This window comes from Zophobas morio, unplaced genomic scaffold (genome assembly GCF_036711695.1).
Source record: "Zophobas morio isolate AGI-343-1 ecotype UQ-CSIRO unplaced genomic scaffold, CSIRO_AGI_Zmor_V1 ptg000010l, whole genome shotgun sequence".
Taxonomy (NCBI): Eukaryota; Metazoa; Arthropoda; class Insecta; order Coleoptera; family Tenebrionidae; genus Zophobas; species Zophobas morio.
This window is the reverse complement of record NW_026972115.1, coordinates 5,597,364-5,617,797: the sequence shown is the minus strand read 5'-3', so window position 1 is coordinate 5,617,797 and position 20,434 is coordinate 5,597,364. Positions and strand designations below refer to the sequence as shown.

Here is a 20,434-nt window from a genome sequence, read left to right as displayed (position 1 = left end):
AAGAATCTCAGGGGCTCCCGACGTTTCATCTTCAAATGACAGTTTAAAGAATCTCAGGGACCTCAAACGTTATATTTTTGAAGCGATTTTAAGAATCTCGGGGGCTCCTAACGTTTCATCTTTAAAGGACAGTTTAAAGAATCTCAGGGACCCCCAACGTTATATTTTTGAAAAGGTTTAAAAAATCGCAGGGACACCCAACGTTTTATTTTTCAAAAATTGCTTAATAAAATCGTTAGTAAAAAAAAGTCAGTTAATTGTAAATGGAATTTAATTTCTGCTGTGTTTGACTTTAATATCATCAAAAATTATTGAGGTGACATAGAGTTTCCACTTTTACCTATAATTGTAGCCTAATTCTTTTTTTTTTTTTGGAAAAATAATAACATAATTTATTTAATTTACACAACGGGTGAGAATCGGTGGTTTTTTGACTAGTTTGGGGTGTTACAAGGTGTAACAAGTGGACCTATATTTTTTCTATTATTTAATAATGACTAATTTTTTGTGTAAATTGTTTTAATTTAAGCATTTAGACGTGACATTTAGGAAATATAACGAATATAAATTAAAATCCAGAGAATTTCCTATTCAGTCAAAAATTGTATCTGAATCGAAAAATTCCAATTTTATTATTGGTTCTTAGTCATTAGCGAAGTTATCGTTTTTAGTATCCTCCGATGGTACTAGGTCAATTTTCAGAGTGCCATTATCCACAACCAATAGATCCAGAGTCGCCCCATCACGCTCATGATGGAAACAGCCACCCACTTTCCTGAAAAGCACACGTCCGCAATATTTGATTGCAATAAAAAGAAAATTTTGTGGAGTTTTCAGTGGTTGTTACTTCCAACTTGAGATAAAATTTCTCTCACCTTTTCCGGCTACAGCGGCCAATGTTTCCGCATGATAGTTCGAATAACTATAATCGGGAACAACATTGCTACAAAAATATTATTGATCAAAAAGTTATAGGAAAGACGAACATTTATCGAAAGAGAAAAACAATTTTCTCGGTTTGAAGCGGGAAACATATTTAACTCTTATCGTCACCGATGTAACAAACTGTTCGGGACAAGCGACAATATATCAACCCCACCTAGAAACGAATGACGTCATTTCCACATTACTTCGCAAGTTGCGGTTAAAAAGAAGCGACGCTTGTGAAATCGTGCCAGTTTACCTAATTATGATCTTCCTCGTGCAAGTGTGACGAATACATGTGGTTTTGGAGATTCGCCGAAAATGATTCAACAACTAAAAATCCGGTAGTTTTTCAAAATAATGTAGCGAGCACCCAACAAACCGGCCCTCGCTAGTTAGTAAAAAATGCAAATTACTCAGCTTTCAGAAACTCATTTATAATAAAACTCGGAGCATGTTTGAATCGCTCCGAAGCGAAGAGGGAAGCAGGGGCAGATGAACTTGGACAGTGACGAATCGATTTTCAATGATTCGTCAAAAATATATTCAAATCGTAATCGCATCGTTTAAAAATGTATTTGGACGCGGAATAAACATTTGCACAAGGTAGGCAAATTTATTCACATGTGTACTTTAAAATCTATAACCGTCATAATGCGACGCGAACAAATCGCTTATTTATCTGTGCGTGAATGTAAAAGAGGTAATTTCGGAAAGTGAGCAGATGTCGGGACGAGGCGACAGTCGAGTTATTACGTACAGGTCGTGAGAAATTATCTGTTTATAAACAGAACTATTTTCTGTCTGAGGTACGGTGCAGCTCGAGCTTCAAATTTAAATTAAATAATCCGGTTGTGTTTATTGTTACATGTTTTGACGATGACAAATCTACTCGACGTTGAAAAACGAAGTGGAGCAAGTGTTCTAACGTATGTGGCTTTTTTGTTCGCTTTGACACTGCTGAGAATCCAGTGTTGTAATTGACATTTTTGTTCAAAGACGGTTTCTCAGTCGAGAAATGCCCGTCTTGATTTATTTAAAAAATTCTTCGAGCGGATTTAGCGGGACGCAGGCGCAGAAACTGAATTATGGAGAATCACTATTGGATGTAGATTGGAAGTGACTATTTAATGAACCTGACGTCAATCGCTATTAGTTCTGTAGCTACCGCTGCGAGTGTATCTTAAAAGCTATAAAATTGAATCACCACTTAAATGGTTGTTCCCGGAATTAAAATATTTCTTTTTAAGGCCGCTGGAAATCCAATTTTATGATGGAGTGTCTTCGAACCATTTTCGGATAATGCATAATTGCGTCGAATTTTGGAGGAGGATTAAAAATTTGTTCAGATAGAACTTCGTACCAGGTGTTAAATGGGATTCATTTAGCATGGGTTGAAATTCTTTAAAAAAAAACTCTAGTTTTATTTTCTTCATCGGCTGTCTTATTATGGAAATTGTGTATTTGGTAATGTGGTAAAGTTTCCATGTGGTAATCTTGTTTAAACTTCTTTAATTAATTCAAGGCATTAGAGCTACTATGGGGAGATTATAATAATGAGATAATGGAACGAAACGTGTAACAATCATAACATAAGGAAGATTAAAGGAATAAAGTGGGAAAAACGGCGATTTTTAATTCGCAAGAGTGACAGCGGAGATTACATTATATATTTTTTAATTTTAGAGGTTTTTTCCCGACTGGGACGTTAATAACATTTTATTTTAAACGTTGTTTATGAAACGTGGCTCTTGGATTTTTTACTACTTGTGATTATAATTCAGAGACGGTACGAGACGAAGTCGAGTGTAAGCTAATTGACATTTTCGACGTTTCTAGCGTCTTGAATATGGAAAAAGTAGGTCAACCGTTTCCGTCGGTCTGTCCGTCTTGTAGACAGACGTTAATCGTTCTGCATGTCGTTTTAGCTCCATTGTTTGCCAACCACACTGCATCACACACAAACTACTAATATTCAAGATATATTCCAAGAACCGAAGTCAAATATTTACCTTCGAAAATTTCCTATTTCCACTGTTATTTTAAGAACTGTCAACATCAGATTAAAAATGATTGATATTAAAAAAAAAGAGCGAAAAACTTGGAAAATCGATCACCCCGAAAGAGTAAACAAGAGTTCCGTCCGCTTTTTGCCGTATTTGTGGAAAAAGCGTCTAAAAGGCCGCCCTCACATTTATCCAATTTTTTCCAATTGCATAAGCCAAAAAAGCGTCCTCGCCCAGCTCCAATACTTTAAAGTGCCAACCACAACGCCACTCCAAACTTTCCTCGCTCTCCCGAAAGCCGCAAAAACTTCCCGTAATCTCAAGACAATATCCCGGCGGATTCTTCGACACGGATTCGCCGCCAGAAACCGCCCCGTTAACGCGTTTTAATCGCGCGATAACCGCGCAAAAAGTGCATCGGAGGCGGCGGCTGTCAGCGAGATCCGCGCCTTATCAGGGCCGAGTGCAAGCTCGGCGGTATAAGACAGCGTGAGTCATCGCTTAACGAGAGCTGACCCCTCTTATCACAAGAACCGCATTCCGACCTCGATGGTCATACAGTCGAGTGTCCTAAGCGGGATATCTATTAGCAACCTGGATATTCATGGAGTGCAGCGAAAGCTCGCAGCCCCCGTAATTGGTGCAGGAGCGCTCCGGCTGCGATTCTCACGAACGTCATTAATTTTTCTTTCACACGTCCTCGGGCCTCCATTATTATTTGAATACGGCCGACGGCGCTCTCTCCGTCTGCTCCTCTTCCTCCGGATCGATGGCGGGTGGCGGATGCCGACGGGGAAGACGCCAGCGGCGGCTCGGCGGGAGGGCGATGCACCGGGATTTTAATCCAGACGCCTGTTAACACTTCCCGATTCTGGTGAATTAAAACTGAATAAAAATTCATTCATTTTTAAAATTACAACAAATGCTGGAAGGCCGCCAGTTGTTTGGTGTATTGCGACTAATCATCCTATTGTCAAAAAAATTCAACCAAAAAATCCATTGCAGCACCACTTGTATGAGCAGTGGCATCATCCTGCTGAAAGTAATCATAAACTAACTCATCATAGGGAAACAAATGAAGATCTTTTCTTGGAATCGTATCCAGGTACCAACAGATAAACCAAGTACTTGTGATAAATGAAAAAGCCATTCCTGGTAAAAACGTCGTAAACAGCAAATGTAGGAAATGCTATCAAGTGAAATGTCAATTATCTGTCAACCAGACAGCATTTAAGATAACAATGATGAAAACCATGCTCTAAAGTATATTTGGTTGCCTACTTAGTCTCCGAAAATAATTATTACCCTGTTATCAGTAACAAGAGATTTATTTCGTTTGAGTGGGTGGAGTGAAATAAACTAGCAACATCATGGTCAATGACCACGTCCCACCGAAGATCAACGAATTGCGTTCGGCAATCGCGGCAACTACTGAGTCGGTGGATAATTTTTAAGCCGGAGTTCAAATTTCCAAGCACATTTCATTTCATTTTCATAAATTTCCAGCCTTTAAAATTAAATTTTTCACTAAAATTTTACCGTCGTGACACAAAGGATCATTTTTTATTAAATATTCAATCGAATTCATTATTATTATTTTTTTAATCAAACACTTTCACTCACGCGGAACGAAAATTAAAATCCGCAATTCAATTACTGCTGAATACGGCGACTGGACGCACAGTTTCCATGGCAACGGTGTAAACAAAACGTCTAAATCAGCCACGATTTGGTCTCCGTCTCCGCTTTTATCAGTCAGCACTTCATCAGCAATAACATATCATATATCCAAGACACAACATCTTTAAATTAAGTTTTGATACATTTTATACAATGATACAATATAATTACGAACTCGAAATCTCGCTGGTAATTCTAGAAATACAACCGTCTCAAAGACTTTGAGAAACGATTAGCATTTAAAAACAGTGGTCGGTTCTACCGAAAAATAAATATTGTACAAATCGCTAAAGCAATTTATAGACGATTTATGATTCATCGAATCGAGTTTAACGAATTTCAGGAATGGGTTTATTTTTGCAACAGTTCCTTCGAAATTTTGGTTTTGAAGATATTTTAAAGAATCTCAGGCTCCTCAATCTTTTATTCTTGAAAGAGCTTAAAGAATTTTAGAGGCGTTCAACGTTTTATTTTCAAATGAGTTTGAAGAATGCCAGAGGACCCGACGTTTTATTTTTGAAAAAGTTTAAAAAGTCTTAAGAGATTTCTACATTTCGTCTTTAAAAAACAGTTGAAAGAAACCCGGGGGTCCCGATGTTTTATTTTCAAAACATTGAAGAATCTCAGGGGCTCTGTAGGTTTTATGTTTAAAGAGTTTACAGAATTTCAGGGGGTCCCGAAATTTATTTGCAAAAGAATTTAAACAAATAGTCTCAGGAATTTCCGACGTTTTATTTTTGTAATGGTTTAAAGAATCTCAGAGGCTTACAACGTTTTATTTTTGAAAAAGTGTAAAGAATCTCGTTTTATGTTGATACGGTTTAAAGAATCTCAGGGGTCCCCAACATTTTATTTTCCAAAGAGGTTAAAGTGTCTCAGGGCTCCCAACGTTTTATGTTGAAATGGTTTAAAGAATCCCAGGGCTCCCTACGTTTTATGTTGAAATAGTTTGAAAAATCTCAGGGGTCCCCGTCATTATATTTCCAAAAGAGTTTAAAGAATCTCAGCAGCCGCCAAACGTTTTATTTTCAAAGGAGTTTAAAGAATCTCAAGGGCCCTCAACGTTTTATTTCCAAAAAGCATAAGAATCTCAGGGTTCCACACGTTTTATTTTTGAAATGGTTTAAAGAATTTCAAAGCCTCCCGACGTTTTGTTTAAAAGACAATAGACAATTTATAGAATCTCAGGGGTCCCAGACCTTTTATTTTCTAAATTATTTGAAAAATTCTCATGGGCTCCCGACGTTTTATTCTTGAAATGATTTAAAGAATCTCAGGGCGCCCAACGTTTTATGTTGAAATGGTTTAAGAATCTCAGGGATCCCAGACGTTTTATTTTCCAAATTGTTTAAAGAATCTCAAGGGCTCCCGACGTTTGATCTTTAAAAGACTGTTTAAAGAATCTCAGGGGTTTCGACGTTTTATTCTTGAAATGGTTTAAAGAATCTCAGGGGTCTCAGACGTTTTATTTTCCAAATCGTTTTAAGAATCTCAAGTGCTCCCGATGTTTGATCTTCAAAAGGGAGTTTAAAGAATCTCAGGGCACCCAACGTTTTATGTTGAAATGGTTTGAAGAATCTCAGGGGTCCCAGACGTTTTATTTTCCAAATTGTTTAAAGAATCTCTAGGATCCCGACTTTTGATTTTTAAAAGACAGTTTATAGAATCTCAAGGGCCTCCGACGTTTTATTTACAAAAAGTTTAAGAATCTCGGCTCCTGACCTTTTTGTTCTTGAAATGTTTTGAAGAATTTCAAGGGCTCCCGACGTTTGATCTTTAAAACACAGTTTAAAGAATCCCAGGGGTCCCAGACGTTTTATTTTCCAAAATGTTTAAGAATCTCAAGGCTCCTAATACTTTATGTTGAAATGGTTTAAAGAATCACTAGGGCCCCCAATGTTTTATGTTGAAATGGTTTAAAGAATCTCAAGGGCTGCATACGTTTGATCTTTAAAAGACAGTTTCAAGAATCTTTGGGATCCCGACGTTTTATTCTTGAAATCGTTTAAAGAATCTCAGGGTTCCCGACGTTTTATTCTTGAATTGGTTTAAAGGATCTCAGGAGTCCCAGACTTTTTATTTTCTAAATTGTTTAAAAAATTCTCATGGGCTCCCGACGTTTTATTCTTGAAATGATTTAAAGAATCTCAGGGGTCCCAGATGTTTTATTTTCCAAATTGTTTAAAAAATCTCAAGGGTTCCAGACGTTCTAATTTCGAAATTGTTTAAAGAATCTTAGGGCTCTCAACGTTTTATGTTGAAAAGGTTTGAAGAATCTCAGGGGTCCCAGACGTTTTATTTTCCAAGTTGTTTAAAGAATCTCTAGGATCCCGACTTTTGATTTTTAAAAGACAGTTTATAGAATCTCAAGGGCCTCCGACGTTTTATTTACAAAAAGTTTAAGAATCTCGGCTCCTGACTTTTTTGTTCTTGAAATGTTTTAAAGAATCTCAAGGGCTCCCCGACGTTTGATCTTTAAAACACAGTTTAAAGAATCCCAGGGGTCCCAGACGTTTTATTTTCCAAAATGTTTAAGAATCTCAAGGCTTCTAATACTTTATGTTGAAATGGTTTAAAGAATCTCAAGGGCTCCCAATGTTTTATGTTGAAATGGTTTAAAGAATCTCAAGGGCTGCATACGTTTGATCTTTAAAAGACAGTTTAAAGAATCTTTGGGATCTCGACGTTTTATTCTTGAAATGGTTTAAAGAATCTCAGGGTTCCCGACGTTTTATTCTTGAATTGGTTTAAAGAATCTCAATGGTCCCAGACCTTTTATTTTCTAAATTGTTTAAAAAATTCTCATGGGCTCCCGACGTTTTATTCTTGAAATGATTTAAAGAATCTCAGGGGTCCGAAATGTTTTATTTTCCAAATTGTTTAAAAAATCTCAAGGGTCCCAGACGTTCTAATTTCGAAATTGTTTTAAAGAATCTCAGGGCTCTCAACGTTTTATTCTTGAAATTGTTTAAAGAATCTCAGGGGTCCCAGACGTTTTATTTTCCAAATTGTTTAAAGAATCTCAAGGGCTCTCGACGTTTGATCTTTAAAATGCAGTTTAAAGATTCTCAGGGCTCCCGACGTTTTATGTTGAAATGGTTTAAAGAATCTCAAGGCCTTCATACGTTTGATCTTTAAAAGACAGTTTAAAGAATCTCAGGGATCTCGACGTTTTATTCTTGAAATGGTTTAAAGAATCTCAGGGTTCCCGACGTTTTATTCTTTAATTGGTTTAAAGAATCTCAGAGGTCCCAGACGTTTTATTTTCCAAGTTTAAAGAATCTCAAGGACTCCCGACGTTTGATCTTTAAAAGGCAGTTTAAAGAATCTAAGGGCTCCGGACGTTTTATCCTTGAATTGGTTTAAAGAATCTCAAGTGCTCCCGATGTGTGATCTTTAAAAGGCAGTTTAAAGAATCTCAGGGCTCTCAACGTTTTATTCTTGAAATTGTTTAAAGAATCTCAGGGGTCCCAGACGTTTTATTTTCCAAATCGTTTAAAGAATCTCAAGGGCTCCCGACGTTTGATCTTTAAATGACAGTTTAAAGAATCTCAGGCTTCCCAACGTTTTATCCTTGAATTGGTTTAAAGAATCTCAGGGCTCCCAACGTTTTATTCTTGAAATTGTTTAAAGAATCTCAGGGGTCCCAGACGTTTTATTTTCCAAATTGTTTAAAGAATCTCAAGGGCTCTCGACGTTTGATCTTTAAAAGGCAGTTTAAAGATTCTCAGGGCTCCCGACGTTTTATGTTGAAATGGTTTAAAGAATCTCAAGGCCTCCATACGTTTGATCTTTAAAAGACAGTTTCAAGAATCTCAGGGATCCCGACGTTTTATTCTTGAAATGGTTTAAAGAATCTCAGGGTTCCCGACGTTTTATACTTGAATTGGTTTAAAGAATCTCAGGAGTCCCAGACGTTTTATTTTCCAAATTGTTTAAAGAATCTCAAGGGCTCCCGTCGTTTGATCTTTAAAAGGCAGTTTAAAGAATCTCAGGGCTCCGGACGTTTTATGTTGAAATGGTTTAAAGAATCTCAAGGGCTCCATACGTTTGATCTTTAAAAGACAGTTTAAAGAATCTCAGGGCTGCCGACGTTTTATTCTTGAAATGATTTAAAGAATCTCAAGGTTCCCGACGTTTTATTTTTGAATTGGTTTAAAGAATCTCAGGAGTCCCAGACGTTTTATTTTCCAAATTCTTTAAAGAATCTCAGGGCTCTCAACGTTTTATGTTGAAATGGTTTAAAGAACCTCTGGGCTTCCGACGTTTCATTTCCAAAAAATTGAAGAATCTCTGGGCTCCCGAAGTTTTATTCTTGAAATGGTTTAAAGAATCTCAAGGGCTCCCGACGTTTGATCTTTAAATGACAGTTTAAAGAATCTCAGGGCTCCGGACGTTTTATGTTGAAATGGTTTAAAGAATCTCAAGGGCTCCATACGTTTGATCTTTAAAAGACAGTTTAAAGAATCTCAGGACTCCCAACGTTTAATGTTGAAATGCTTTAAAGCTTCTCAGGACCCCCCGACGTTTTATTTCCAAGAGAGTTTAAAGAATTTAAGGTCCTCCCGAGAGTTCGTAGGGTCAATTATAAATATTGACCTCACGCAGAGTATTAACGTAAAGATTCCTTCGAATGAGAGTGAAATAGAGTTGCAGCAAAAACCGCTTAAAGCAGACAGAGTCAAACATAGCATATGAGCAACGTGGTTAATGACCACGTTTTACCGAAGATCAACGGATTGCGTTCGGAAATCACAACTACCGTGTCGATGTTTGAAAACAAGCACGGATTAAAAAAAAAAAATTGAAAAAACAGTGGAAAAACATAATTTATCATCAGTACACTCAAATAATGTTTTGAACTTTGCAACTATTGGTCGGGTAGATCTGGCATTCAGGTTGATGGTACCCACAGAAACACAATAAAGTTGTTTCATTGAATTGAAAATTCTAGATTATATAAAAAAATTGTGAAAAGAATGAAGTATTGAAAAGTCTCTGGTGAAAAACTTTTTTCGAAGCAAAACAAAGATAGAGTCGTTGACCCAAATGCTGGCCAACAAAACGTTGCTCCAGAACTGGTTTTGAGTTCGCGCCCCGTCTCAAAGGGTGCTTGTCGAGTTCAGAGCGAAATCTGTCACCGCGTCAGAATCAAAAACCATTTTAAAGACGTCGGTTCGTTAGTAACCAGTCAAAATCTCTTCTTCATTCCAGTCGGCAAGTCCCCACACCGCGCCAAATCCCGCGATGTGTCTTAAAACGGCCGAAATAAATTCAGCGGGCCCCCGATGCGGATGTAGCTCATTCAACTAATCATCAGGTCGGCGGTCCTCCGAGTGCTCGCTTTCCCACCAAACCCCGGCGATTTCCCGTCGCGAAAAATTCCGTTTCGCACGTGCACGAATCGGACGAGGCGTGCCCGTGCATATTTATAAACAGCCCTTCGACTTGAATGCCGCCGTCCGGCCCTGCACGGCCGAACAATAAAGAGTCCGCGCCAGATGTTCTCGAAGTGCGTCCACAAGGCTGCCGATAACGCACTGATTTCTTCCTTCGCCAGCTGCCGATGCGGGCCACAACAGTGTCTTGTGTGTGATCGGGTCGCGAGGACGTCGTGCCGATTGGTCGGGAGTGACGTGGAAAGACGAACTTTGACTGTGTAAACCTGGCTTGCTTTCACAGAACTGTGGTAATTTTTAGTAGATTTGTAATCAATTTTCACTATTTCAAAACCGGAACTATAAGACAAATATTGTGTACAGTGTTATGAAGTAGAAGCTCTTTCAAGAAAAAAGCCGTCCAGCGACGAAAGCGCTATTTAATTTATACCCCGAGCCACCGCAAGCCGTCCCGGCCCCTTCGAGCAATCGGTTCGGTCTGCGGACTACATACATCACTGTCTTTCTTATTTTCGCTTAGCGAATTACCTATTCAATCTTTTACACGTGTAGCTCTTCGTATTCCATTTAGAGAATTGGCTTCGGGAGCGGAAGAACCGGCGGACTGTTAAATTTTAAATATTGCCGTTACCGGTGCCGGGCTGGGGTTGTAGGCCATTTGCATCCGAGTAGAATTTCATTGAGAAATAGCCGATCTATTTTTAAGGAGCCGCCGGAACCTGGTTACTCACTTTCGAATTTATTTTCAGCCGTACGTAAACACGGTAATCAGATCTTGTCACGTGACGGACGGCTCGGAATCGTGTAGTCGGGGCTTTAGAATGCCTGATAATGCGGAAAATACCCGAGTTCGCGACACTCGTGAATTTTTAACGCAGTGTAAACAGGGCTTTTTGCAAAAGTCGCTTTTTAATTAAGGGCTGGTTAATTCATGATGTTTAGGTTCGGGCTCTACCTGCCCGAGGCGTTCCGTTAAGGAAAAGGTTTGGGATTTTTTTCGTTTTATTTGTTTTTCGCGGTGTTATTTAAAATGAGTTTCCTTGAGAGACTTGAGAGATTCGGGGTCTTTGTTTTTACAGTGCGCTCTTGTTTAAGTTGGCGGCAATTTTGTTAGGTTAGTGAATGGTTGTGTTTTCATTGAGGTGGCCCGACTGCGTGCATTTTGGCCACGGGTTGCATTTAAAAACGACATCTTGGTTTGTCCTGAAATTTTTATCAAACACGGCTTCAACGTTGTAAAAAACATAGTACAATCTTAAAGGTTTTCTTACATAAGTACAAAAGAAATTAAATATTGAGTGACACTTCGGGTTAGGAGTGAAAGAAATGGCATGTATTCAACAAACTAAAGCTCTGTAGTGGGAATGGTTACAATATGACGCAGGTATACAGGGTCGCTATATTTTCAACAATACGATAATACGTCAACAAGGATCACTTGATAATTTCTTGAACATAAATGTGGACTTTATAGTTAAGCGCCGCCCTTTCGTCTGACAACGAATAACAAAATTAATCACATTTTAGACCGGGCGGAGGGGCGAGGCCTAATTTTTTATTTTTGAGATTAGAATTATGTTTTAAGTAACGTATTGTTGAAAGAAAACTACATATGTACATTAAGAAAAGACGCCAATGAGTAAGCCCCACCCACCCACCCCTGTCTCAATTGTGACGAATTTGTCTACAAAAATTTTCCATTTTAAACATAAAATATTTTGTTGTGAAAAAAGAGTACGTATATTAAAAAAAATTAAAGGCTAAATATAGGCCACGCCCGACCGCCTCCGTCTCAATTGCGATTATTTTTTTTTATTCGCCGTGAGACGTGGGGGCGGAGCTTATTTAAGTATCTTGTTGTTTCAAGAAAACCACATATTTTAAGAAAAAGAACCCAAATATTTTCCCCAGCCAGCCGCCTCCAACTCTTGTTTTTTTATTGGTCGTGAGATGGGGGGCGGGGCTTAATACGAAGTCCATATTTCTTCAAAAGTACAAAGAGTATTGAAAGGGAAAACAAACTACTGTACGTAATCGGTAGATCTGGCAACCCTGGTTACATTTCACATGGTAATTTCATGTAAGGAAATAGAGATTTTGCACTTAAGCTCCACCCCCGAGCTGACGACGAATAAAAAAATTCATTACAATTGAGACAGGGGCGGGTGGGTGGGGCTTATATTTTACCGTAATATACGTTGTCATCTTCTCACAACAAGAAACTTAAAACTGTTTAAATGCTAAATTTTTGTGCAGAAATATAGATTTTGCAATATTAAGCTCCACCCCTCGATCTGACAACAAATGTAAAATTCATCACAATTGTAATGGGGTGGGCGGGTGGGGCTTACCCATTGACTTTCTTTTCGTAATATACATAGTCTTCTTTCAAAAATAAAATGCTTAAAATATCAAATGGTGAATTTGATTTTTTGTAACATATTGCTGAAAGAAAACTATATATAGTAAGAAAGGACGCCAAAGATTAAGCCCCACCCGCCCACCCCTGTCTCAATTGTGACGAATTTTTCATTTGTTGTCAGATTGAGGGGCGGAGCTTATTTACAAAATCCATATTTGTACCATTTTAAACATGTTTTAAATTTCTTGTTGTGACAATAAAACTACATATATTAAGAGAAAAGTCAGACATAGCCTTCCCCCTTCCGATTCTCTCAATTATTATGAATTTTTTATTCGTCGTAAGCTGGAGGCGGAGCTTAATTGCAAAATCCTTTTTTTTCTTCTACGAGAAATTACAAAGTGAAGCATGTTTTAAGTGCCGTGTTGTCGAGAGAAAACTATATTCATCAACAAAAAGAAACCAAAGATAAAGCACCACCCACCCGCCCCGTTCTTTTTTCATTTGTTGTCAGATCGAGAGGCGGAGCTTAGTTTCAAAATCCATATTTGTCTACCATTAAAATTCACCATTTTAAACATGAAATATTTTGTTGTGAAAAAAGAGTACGCATGTTTAGAAAAAAAGGCTAAATATAGGCCACGCCCCCTCGCTCCCGTCTCAACTGCGATTATTTTCTTTATTCGTCGTGAGACGGAGGGCGGAGCTTATTTACAAACTTCGTATTTCTTTACATGAAATTACCATGTTAAACATGATTTAAGTGTCGTGTTGTTGCAAGAAAACTGTATATATTAAAAAAAAGAAGTCAAATATTATGCCCCACCCACCCGTGCCCAACTCTTGTAATCAATTTTTTTTATTCGTCGTGAGAGGGGGGGGGGGGCAGGGCTTAATTACGAAATCCATATTTTTGCATAAGAAATTATCAAGTGAAACATGTTTGAGATCTGATCGTATTGTTGAAAATAGACCATCTTGAGAAAAAAAAGGGAATAATATTTTCTCGAAAGTACAAAGAGTAGCGAAAGGGAAAAAAACCACTGTACGCAATCGATAGATCTGGCAACCCTGGTTACATTTCACATGGTAATTTCTTGTAAGGAAATAGAGATTTTGCACTTAAGCTCCACCCCCCAGCTGACGACGAATCAAAAAATGCATTACAATTGAGCCAGGGGCGGGTGGGTGGGGCTTATATTGTACCCTTTGTTTTCTTAATATGTGTTGTCATCTTTAAGAAATTTAAAACAAGTTTAATTGCTAAATTTTTGTCGAGAAATTAGATTTTACAAAATTAAGCTCCACCCCTTGATCTCACAACAAATGGAATATCATCACAATTGTAAAGGGGTGGGTGGGTGGGGCTTATCCATTAACTTTCTTTGAGTAATATACATGGTCTTCTTTCAAAAATAAAATGCTTAAAATATCAAATGGTGAACATGAGATTAAAATTATGTTTTAAGTAACATTGTTGAAAGAAAACTATATGTAGTAAGAAAGGACGCTAAAGATTAAGCCCCGCCCGCCCACCCCTGTCTCAATTGTGACGAATTTTTCATTTGTTGTCAGATTGAGGGGCGGAGCCTATTTACAAAATCCATATTTGTACCATTTTGAACATGTTTTAAATTTCGTGTTGTGAAAGGAAAACTACATATATTAAGAAAAACTACTTTACGTAATCCGTAGATCTGGCAACCCTGGTGGCGTTTCACATGGTAATTTCTTGTAAAGAAATACATATTTTTGCAATTAAGCTCCGCCTCCCAGCTGACGACGAATAAAAAAATTCATCTGAATTGAGACAGGGGCGGGTGGGTGGGGCTTATATTTTACCCTTTTTTTCTTAATATGCGCTGTCATCTTTTCTCACAGGAAACTATTTAAATGCTCAATTTTTGTCGAGAAATATAGATTTTATAAAATCAAGCTCCACCCCTCGATCTCACAACAAATGAAAAATGCATTACAATTGTGACGGGGTGGGTGGGTGGGGCTTATCCATTGACTTTCTTTGAATAATATACAGAGTCTTCTTTCAACGATAAAATGCTTAAAATATCAGACTGTGAATGTTAGATTAGAATTATGTTTTAAGTAATGTATTGTTGAAAGAAAGCTAAATACATTAAGAAAAGACGTCAATGATTAAGCCCCACCCACCCACCCCTGTCTCAATTGTTACGAATTTTTTATTTGTTGTCAGACTGAGAGGCGGAGCTTAATTACAAAATCCGTATTTGTCTACAAAAATTTACCATTTTGAACACGAAATATTTTGTTGTGAAAAGAGTACGTATGTTAAGAAAAAAAAAGCTAAATATAGGGCACGCCCGAACGCCTCCATCTTAATTACGATTATTTTTTTTATTCGTCCTGAGACGGGGGGGTGGAGCTTATTTACAAAGTTCATATTTCTGTACAAGAAATTATCAAGCGAAACATGTTTGAGATCTGATCGTATTGTTGAAAATAGACTATCTTGAGAAAAAAAAAGGAAATCATATTTTCTCAAAAGTACAAGGACATATCGAAAGGGAAAAAACTACTGTACGTAATCCGTATATCTGGCAACCCTGGTGGCGTTTCACATGGTAATTTCTTGTAAAGACAGAGATTTTGCAATTAAGATCCGCCTCCCAGCTGACGACGAATAAAAAAAATTCATCTGAATTGAGAAACGGGCGGGTGGGCGGGGCTTATATTTTACCTTCGTTTCTTAACACACGCTGTCATCTTCTCACAACAGAAAACTGTTTAAATGCTAAATTTTTGTCCAGAAATATAGATTTTATAATATTAAGCTCCACCCCTCGATCTAACAACAAATGGAAAATTCATTACAATTGCGATGGGGTGGGTGGGTGGGGCTTATCTATTGATTTGATTTGAGTAATATACATATTCTTCTTTCAACAAATAAATGCTAAAAATATCAGATGGTGAATTTTAGATTAGAATTATGTTTTAAGTAATGTATTGTTGAAAGAAAACTAAATACATTAATGATAGGCGCCAATGATTAAGCCCCACCCACCCACCCCTGTCGCAATTGTGACGAATTTTTCATTTGTTGTCAGATTGACGGGCGGAGCTTAATTATAAAATCCATATTTGTGGACAAAAATTGACCATTTAAACCTGTTTTAGGTTTAAGTTTTAAGCCGGGAGGCGGAGCTTAATTGCTTAATTTTCTTCCAGAGTATTGTGTTTTTAAAACAGAACTATAAAATATATATTAACAAAAAAGAATGCGACATGTCGTGGATCGGCGAAACTTTTCATCGCCACCTTCAAGCCCGCATATAAATCATAATTAATCGCGTAGCACCAACTTCAGCCACCCCTCCAGCTCTAACCCTTTCCATTCAATCCCGAATCGTTCCCAGGCCTGCGAAATCACGAATAACTCCATCAAAAATACACCTCTGTATCGAATATCGTTATGAAAAATGCAAAGTGCGTGCACGGATCGGCCGCAAATCGGAAAATTTAAATGAAACAGCAATATGGACAGCCATAGAGACACCCTAATCCTCGGGCTCTCGCGCCGGGGCGGCACGCGAAAAGCGCCCCTAAAAGGCCGTAAACGCGTTAGGCCGCATCGCGAATTGCACTGCGTCGCGCCGCCATGCAAATTGGGTTTGTTCCGTCAAAAGAAGTCCTCGGACACGGCGAGGGCTAACTGAATTGCCATAATAAAGTCGGGCCGCCATTACGAGGGCCATTAGATCAAAGGGCGCGAAAAAGTGCGACGTTAAAAGATGCCATCGCGCGATCACATTTCCGCCTGCTTATCAATAATTGCCCGCAGAGGCGAAGAACAGACGGCTCGGGGGCGGCGCACGCATAATAGGAATGTAGAATTTTGGCGTTTAAAGTCGCAGTGTCATTACTATTTGTACAAAAATTCCTATGGTAATTATCGGCGACACAATGCCGGCCCTTTGACCCCGCGCCAAGGGCACGAAAATAATGTGAGAGGGTCACAAAAATCCCAGGTCAAACTAATAGAATATTGATGCTTCCTCGATTGGGCGACCTCTAGGTGACGTCTGCCGATGCATATTCAGCAGGGGCATCTTGCGCTACCGCAGGAATTAACAAATTTTTAAATAGGACGGTATGAATAAAACAGGGGACGGTGGGCCATTTCAATTTTAAATCGGTCCAAATTTTATTATTATTTACGTATAGAGAGGCTAAAAATAGAAGGGGACATTAAATCGGCGGTTTATGATTAGGCATGACCGGGTTCAGCGAGATGGTGCATCGGGCTTGGAAAGGATCGCGGCCTGACGGGGAAGGTATGGATCATGTGTGTGTAATTAAAATTCGAGAGCGTAATAAATGGCTCGAATTGCCCATATAAATTTCAATAAGGAAAAATACCACGTTGGATGTCACACATGTGGGGTATGTTTATAGGAAGGAGGTGGGAGAGTGAAAGGTTCGTAGTGGGAAATTTTCTTAACCCATAAAAACTGGGAATATTAGAAGCCGATGCTACCAGATGGTTAATTTTGGGTCATTTCAACCATAAAACATCCACTCCGGCATTTACCTAGAAAATCGCACTAGTCCTTCTAAAAGCGTGTACCGTGTATAACACAACATTGTTTAAATCCAATACTGAGCAACAATTGCAAAAATTTTACCAAATTTTAAGCATTAATATATTATTTCTACATGGTTTTGTCAAGTAAGTGCGTCAATTCTGCTAAAAAAACAAGACTGGGTGTCCCTGAGATTCTTCAAACTATTTTAAAAACAAAACAGTAGGTCCCTCTGCAATTTTTTAAACTTCTTTCGAAAACTAACGTCAAGTGCCTCTGACATTCCTTAAACTAACGTCGAGGACCGTCGAGATTGTTTAGACTTCTTTCAAAAACCAACACCAGGTGCCCCCGAGATTCTTTAAACTAACACAATGTACCTCCGAAATTAAGCAGCAGATGCCCCTGAGACTCTTTAAACTAACAAAGGATCTCCGAGATTCTTTAAATCTTTAAATTTCTTTCAAACACAAACGTCAGGTGTCTTTGAAAGAAGTCCGAGATCTTTAATATATTTCAAAGACAAAACGACAAGTGCCTCTTGAGATTCTTTAAATTTCTTCCAGAAACTAACATTATGTGCCCCTGAGACTCTTTAAACTAATACAAAGGCATCCCGAAATTCTTTAAAAATCTTTCAAAAATAAAACCTCGTAGCCCTGGAGATCTTTAAATGTTTCAAATAAAAAACAACAAATGCCTCTGAGATTCTTTAAAGTAGCACAAAGGATCCTCGAGATCTTTAAATTTCTTTCAAAAACGAACGTCATGTGCCCCTGAGACTCTTTAAACTAACAAAACAAAGGATCTCCGAGATTCTTGAAATCTTGAAATTTCTTCCAAACACAAACGTCAGGTGCCTTTGAAAGAAGGCTGAGATCTTTATACTATTTCAAAAATAAAACGACAAGTGCCTCTTGAGATTATTTAAATTTCTTTCAGAAACTAACATTATGTGCCCCCGAAACTCTTTAAACTAACACAAAGGCATCCCGAGATTGTTTAAAAATTTTTCAAAAATAAAACCTCGTAGCCCTGGAGATCTTTAAATGTTTCAAATACAAAACAGCAAATGCCTCTGAGATTCTTTAAAGTAACACAAAGGAGCCTCGAGATCTTTAAATTTCTTTCAAAAACGAACGTCATGTGCCCCTGAGACTCTTTAAACTAACAAAGGATCTCCGAGATTCTTTAAATCTTTAAATTTCTTTCAAACACAAACGTCAAGTGCCTCTTCAGATTCTTTAAATTTCTTCCAGAAACTAACATTATGTGCCCCTGAGACTCTTTAAACTAGCACAAAGGCTTCCCGAGATTCTTTAAAAATCTTTCAAAAATAAAACCTCGTAGCCCTGGAGATCTTTAAATGTTTCAAATACAAAACAACAAATGCCTCTGAGATTCTTTAAAGTAACACAAAGGATCCTCAAGATCTTTAAATTTCTTTCAAAAACGAACGGCATGTGCCCTGAGACTCTTTAAACTAACAAAAGGATTTCCGAGATTCTTTAAATCTTTAAACTTCTTTCAAACACAAGCGTCAGGTGCCTTTAAAAGCAGTCCGAGATCTTTAAACTATTTCAAAGACAAATCGACAAGTGCCTCTTGAGATTCTTTAAATTTCTTTCAGAAACTAAGATTATGTGCCCGTGGGACTCTTTAAACTAACACAAAGGAATCCCGAGATTCGTTAAACATCTTTCAAAAATAAAACTCCAGAGCCTATGAGATCTTTAAACCTTTAAAACACAAAACAATGAGTGAATCTGAGATTCTCTAAAATAAAACAGAGGATCCCCGAGATCTTTAAAATTCTCTCAAAAATAAGCGTCATGTGTCCTTGATATTCTTTAAATTAACACAAAGGACACCCGAGATTCTTTAAACTACTTCAAAGCCAAAACAGCAAGTGCCTCTGATATACTTTAAATTTCGTTCAAAAAGAAACGTCAGTGCCCCAAAGTCTTTAAACTAAAACAAAGAACCCCCGAGAATCTTTAAACATCATTCAAAAACAAACGTCAAGTGCTTTGAAGACTCTTTAAACTAACACAAAGGATCTTCGAGATTCTTTATATTTCCTTCAAGACAAACGTTAAGTACCCCTGAGATTCTTTAAACATCTTTCAAAAATAAAACCCCAGAGCGTTTGAGATCTTTAAACCTTTCAAACACAAAACAACGAGGGAATCTGAGATTCTCTAAAATAGAACAGAGGATCCCCGAGATCTTTAAATTTCTCTCAAAAATAAACGTCATGTGCCCATGATATTCTTTAAATTAGCACAAAGGACACCCGAGATTCTTTAAACTACTTCAAAGCCAAAACAGCAAGTGCCTCTGAGATTCTTTAAATTTCGTTCAAAAACAAACGTCAGTGCCCCTAAGTCTTTAAACTAAAACAAAGAACCCCCGAGAATCTTTAAACTTCTTTCAAAAACAAACGTCAAGTGCTTCTAAGACTCTTTAAACCAACACAAAGGATCCCCGAGATTCTTTAAATTTCTTTCAAGACAAACGTTAAGTGCCCCTGAGATTCTTTAAACATCTTTCAAAAATAAAACCCCGGAGCGTTTGAGATCTTTCAACCTTTCAAACACAAAACAATGAGTGATTCTGAGATTCTCTAAAATAAAACAGAGGATTCCCGATCTCTTTAAATTTCTCTCAAAAATAAGCGTCATGTGCCCCTGATATTCTTTAAATTAACACAAAGGACATCCGAGATTCTTTAAACTACTTCAAAGCCAAAACAGCAAGTGCCTCTGAGATTCTTTAAATTTCGTTCAAAAACAAACGTCAGTGCCCCTAAGTCTTTAAACTAAAACAAAGAACCCCCGAGAATCTTTAAACATCTTTCAAAAACAAACGTCAAGTGCTTCTAAGACTCTTTAAACTAACACAAAGGATCCCCCAGATTCTTTAAATTTCTTCCAAGACAAACGTTAAGTGCCCCTGAGATTCTTTAAACATCTTTCAAAAATAAAACCCCGGAGCGTTTGAGATCTTTAACCTTTCAAACACAAAACAATGAGTGATTCTGAGATTCTCTAAAATAAAACAGAGGATTCCCGATCTCTTTAAATTTCTCTCAAAAATAAGCGTCATGTGCCCCTGATATTCTTTAAATTAACACAAAGGACATCCGAGATTCTTTAAACTACTTCAAAGCCAAAACAGCAAGTGCCTCTGAGATTCTTTAAATTTCGTTCAAAAACAAACGTCAGTGCCCCTAAGTCTTTAAACTAAAACAAAGAACCCCCGAGAATCTTTAAACATCTTTCAAAAACAAACGTCAAGTGCTTCTAAGACTCTTTAAACTAACACAAAGGATCCCCCAGATTCTTTAAATTTCTTTCAAGACAAACGTTAAGTGCCCCTGAGATTCTTTAAACATCTTTCAAAAATAAAACCCCGGAGCGTTTGAGATCTTTAAACCTTTCAAACACAAAACAATGAGTGAATCTGAGATTCTCTAAAATAAAACAGAGGATTCCCGAG

At 37.7% G+C, this 20,434-nt stretch overlaps 1 protein-coding gene across 4 annotated transcripts in view; it reads left to right on the top strand.

Annotated features, from left to right (window-relative positions):
* The window catches only part of LOC135126003 (uncharacterized), a 196,615-nt gene that overhangs the window by 68,600 nt on the left and 107,581 nt on the right, over positions 1 to 20,434 (top strand). Inside the window, exon 1 of one of the 4 annotated variants that reach the window (XR_010279988.1) lies at positions 10,196 to 10,299. The exons of the other annotated variants lie outside the window; for them this stretch is intronic. The gene's annotated coding sequence lies outside the window, so the exon portion shown is untranslated. Of the gene's footprint in view, positions 1 to 10,195; positions 10,300 to 20,434 lie in introns of those variants that run through there. 4 annotated transcript variants of the gene reach the window in all.